This window comes from Bombus huntii, unplaced genomic scaffold (genome assembly GCF_024542735.1).
Source record: "Bombus huntii isolate Logan2020A unplaced genomic scaffold, iyBomHunt1.1 ctg00000159.1, whole genome shotgun sequence".
Classification (NCBI taxonomy): domain Eukaryota; kingdom Metazoa; phylum Arthropoda; class Insecta; order Hymenoptera; family Apidae; genus Bombus; species Bombus huntii.
Genome location: NW_026099400.1, coordinates 7,501 through 12,500, shown reverse-complemented (window position 1 = coordinate 12,500; position 5,000 = coordinate 7,501).

Here is a 5,000-nt window from a genome sequence, read left to right as displayed (position 1 = left end):
GCGAGTAAAAAGCAATACGCCGCTGGACTTAGTCGCGTACAAACAGAAAGCAATACGCCGCTGGACTTAGTCGCGTACGAGCATAAAGCAATACGCCGCTGGACTTAGTCGCGTGCGAGTAAAAAGCAATACGCCGCTGGACTTAGTCGCGTACAAACAGAAAGCAATACGCCGCTGGGACTTTGTCTCCTGCGGTTAAAAAAAATAATTTCGCTACGTACGGCCGATGGTCGTGCGTAGCGATTTTTTTTTTCCTTTAAATCAAACAACGAGACGCACGAATAGAAAGCGATACGCCGCTGCAACTTTGTCGCGTGCCAGTAAAAAGCAATACGCCGCTGGACTTAGCCGCTCGTGCTACCGCTGCGCGCGCACCTCCGAATCAGCGGGTATGCGCCGGAGTAGGTAACACTCTCTTAAGGTACGCCGTTCTGCGCAGCTCGTCTTGCGCGCGCGCGCGCGCGCTTTTTCAAATATTTTTAAACGTTTTTTCGCGTTTTTTCCCGTTTCTTCGCGTTTTTTCCCGTTTTTTCCCGTTTTTTCCCGTTTTCCACGTTTTTTCCCGTTTCACGAGAGAGACGAAAACGAGGAAAATAATCGCGACAAATGCTCGCTCGCTGCGCTCGCTCGGACGAATATAGCCCAACCCAAAACCGATCCCGAGCGTTCGAACGAAGATTTCGATGAAATCGAAGAACGAACGCGAAAGGGATTGGTTTTGGGTTGGGCTATTTTTTTTTCGAGCGAGCGGAGCGAGCGAGCAACGCGTAAGAGCGTATCGTTGCGTCGCAGGGACTTTGAAATATTCGCCACTGTTCGAACGTTCGAGTCGAAATAACTCGAGAAAAAGCGTTATAACGCATCGAAATTATCAGTGAAATCGTTACGTATCGACGAAATCTAGTCGAAAGTAGCGATTTCACTTTATTTTTTTAAAAAATTTCATCCTCCGGACCAACGTGACCGGGACGTTGGAACTTAGAATTTTTTCGCCCCGTTACGAAAGTACCGAAAGTTCAACTCGAAATAACTCGCTAAAAAGCGTTATAACGTATCGAAATTTTGCGTGAAATCGTTACGTTTCGACGAAATCTAGTCGAAAGTAGCGATTTCACTTTATTTTTTTAAAAAATTTCATCCTCCGGACCAACGTGACCGGGACGTTGGAACTTAGAATTTTTTCGCCCCGTTACGAAAGTACCGAAAGTTCAACTCGAAATAACTCGCTAAAAAGCGTTATAACGTATCGAAATTTTGCGTGAAATCGTTACGTTTCGACGAAATCTAGTCGAAAGTAGCGATTTCACTTTATTTTTTTAAAAAATTTCATCCTCCGGACCAACGTGACCGGGACGTTGGAACTTAGAATTTTTTCGCCCCGTTACGAAAGTACCGAAAGTTCAACTCGAAATAACTCGCTAAAAAGCGTTATAACGTATCGAAATTTTGCGTGAAATCGTTACGTTTCGACGAAATCTAGTCGAAAGTAGCGATTTCACTTTATTTTTTTAAAAAATTTCGTCCTCCGGACCAACCTGACCGGGACGTTGGAACTTAGAATTTTTTCGCCCCGTTACGAAAGTACCGAAAGTTCAACTCGAAATAACTCGCTAAAAAGCGTTATAACGTATCGAAATTTTGCGTGAAATCGTTACGTTTCGACGAAATCTAGTCGAAAGTAGCGATTTCACTTTATTTTTTTAAAAAATTTCATCCTCCGGACCAACGTGACCGGGACGTTGGAACTTAGAATTTTTTCGCCCCGTTACGAAAGTACCGAAAGTTCAACTCGAAATAACTCGCTAAAAAGCGTTATAACGTATCGAAATTTTGCGTGAAATCGTTACGTTTCGACGAAATCTAGTCGAAAGTAGCGATTTCACTTTATTTTTTTGAAAAATTTCATCCTCCGGACCAACGTGACTGGGACGTTGGAACTTAGAATTTTTTCGCACCGCTACGAAAAGGCCGAAAGATCCCCTCCAAATAACTCGTTAAAAAGTGTTATAACGTACGAATATTTTTCAAGAAATCGTTATAACTCGATAAAATACGTCGGGATTAAGCGTTTATATCGTCGGCAGACGGATATAAAAACGTTTGGACCGACACGACCGGTCGTTGGAACATAGAAAAATTCCGAGCCGGTACGTTGGGACTTAGAAAAATTCCGAGGGCGAAAAAGTTTTTTCGAGTTTATTCGTTAAAAAGCGTTACAAGGTATGAATTTTTTTGCATAAATCGACGTAACTCGACGAAATACGTCGGGATTAATGGTTTATTTCCGTCCGAGAACGATTTTTAAAAACGGACCTATGCGGCCGGTCGTTCGTACTTGGAAAATTTTCGGACCGAACACTCTTTTTCGATTAATTCGTTAAAAAGCGTTATAACGTACGAATATTTTTCAAGAAATCGTTATAACTCGATAAAATACGTCGGGATTAAGCGTTTATATCGTCGGCAGACGGATATAAAAACGTTTGGACCGACACGACCGGTCGTTGGAACATAGAAAAATTCCGAGCCGGTACGTTGGGACTTAGAAAAATTCCGAGGGCGAAAAAGTTTTTTCGAGTTTATTCGTTAAAAAGCGTTACAAGGTATGAATTTTTTTGCATAAATCGACGTAACTCGACGAAATACGTCGGGATTAATGGTTTATTTCCGTCCGAGAACGATTTTTAAAAACGGACCTATGCGGCCGGTCGTTCGTACTTAGAAAATTTTCGGACCGAACACTCTTTTTCGATTAATTCGTTAAAAAGCGTTATAACGTACGAATATTTTTCAAGAAATCGTTATAACTCGATAAAATACGTCGGGATTAAGCGTTTATATCGTCGGCAGACGGATATAAAAACGTTTGGACCGACACGACCGGTCGTTGGAACATAGAAAAATTCCGAGCCGGTACGTTGGGACTTAGAAAAATTCCGAGGGCGAAAAAGTTTTTTCGAGTTTATTCGTTAAAAAGCGTTACAAGGTATGAATTTTTTTGCATAAATCGACGTAACTCGACGAAATACGTCGGGATTAATGGTTTATTTCCGTCCGAGAACGATTTTTAAAAACGGACCTATGCGGCCGGTCGTTCGTACTTAGAAAATTTTCGGACCGAACACTCTTTTTCGATTAATTCGTTAAAAAGCGTTATAACGTACGAATATTTTTCAAGAAATCGTTATAACTCGATAAAATACGTCGGGATTAAGCGTTTATATCGTCGGCAGACGGATATAAAAACGTTTGGACCGACACGACCGGTCGTTGGAACATAGAAAAATTCCGAGCCGGTACGTTGGGACTTAGAAAAATTCCGAGGGCGAAAAAGTTTTTTCGAGTTTATTCGTTAAAAAGCGTTACAAGGTATGAATTTTTTTGCATAAATCGACGTAACTCGACGAAATACGTCGGGATTAATGGTTTATTTCCGTCCGAGAACGATTTTTAAAAACGGACCTATGCGGCCGGTCGTTCGTACTTAGAAAATTTTCGGACCGAACACTCTTTTTCGATTAATTCGTTAAAAAGCGTTATAACGTACGAATATTTTTCAAGAAATCGTTATAACTCGATAAAATACGTCGGGATTAAGCGTTTATATCGTCGGCAGACGGATATAAAAACGTTTGGACCGACACGACCGGTCGTTGGAACATAGAAAAATTCCGAGCCGGTACGTTGGGACTTAGAAAAATTCCGAGGGCGAAAAAGTTTTTTCGAGTTTATTCGTTAAAAAGCGTTACAAGGTATAAATTTTTTTACGGGAATCGTTCTATCTCTATTAAATACGTCGGGATTAAACATTTTTATCGATTTTTTCAAAAAATTAGCGTTCGTCGAACTGACACGACTGGGATATTTTTCTAATTTTTTCGTTAATTAACGTTACAAGGTATATATTTTTTTGCATATTTCTACTTATTTTAACGTATTGTAATTGATTATAAACTTATTTTTTGTCCGTATTCGATAAAAGAGTATGTTTACTGATGCAATTTTTCGGTGAAAAAAAAAATTAATTTTTTGGTAAAAATGCATTTCTATTATGTTAATAAAACGTCTGGTAATGTATTTCGATGGTTGGATATTGGCTTTGTATAGTAGTGATCGAGCGTTCGCGAGACTAAGTTCCAGCGTCCCTTCCGAACGGTACGTTGCTACGGAGGTTTTGCACCGTAAGCGCGCGGCCGCTAGCCCGGCCGGCGCCGGCCTTCCGGCTGGCGCTTTCGTATCTATAAGAGAGACGTCGAGCCGGACGGTTCGGTCGGAACAGCGTTGAGCGCGTGGCTATTCTACGGCCTCGGTTGAGAATTCAGTCACCGCTCCTCGAGTCTTAGTGTATTTTACGCTATTTCTCGACTGTTCCTCCGTTCTCGTTCTGGTTTTTTCTCTACACTGCTGCGCCGCGGGTCGCTGTCCTGGACGTAATGACCAAATATCGTGGCAAGGTTCCCCTGAGTCGGGAAGCTGGTGACCTGTGTGTACGTATTCTAACAAAAATTGTTAGATGCGTGTGTGCTTGTACTAACTGAGCATCGATTCATTCAAAAGAGTATAACCGTCTGCTTTCTATAAAAACTTCTGCTTTCGCAGAAGTATCCGATGAGGCGGTAGGAGCGTACTATCTTTGCGTAGTATGTCTTCTGCCGAAAATGTTCTACCGATTGAAAGAATATTCTTACGGTATGTCCAGCGCGACGCACTGGGATACGCGCTTGTTCGTTCAGCGTGAGGTGCGTATACGTGCTTTACCGCTAAGATATTCTAATAAGTCTTTTTACACGAAGACAGCATTATGGAAATGTTCCTTTAGAAGTACGATTCTAAACATTTTATATAAGACTATGAGAAAGAGAGAGAGAGAAGAGAGGAGGTGGAGTTGAGAATTACAAAGTGGCTGCGAGCGGCGTTCGAAGATTATTACTGAACTATGGGTGTATCTCGAACGTCGCTAGGAGATATATTTTATAGATATATCTATCTTAAGAACGAAA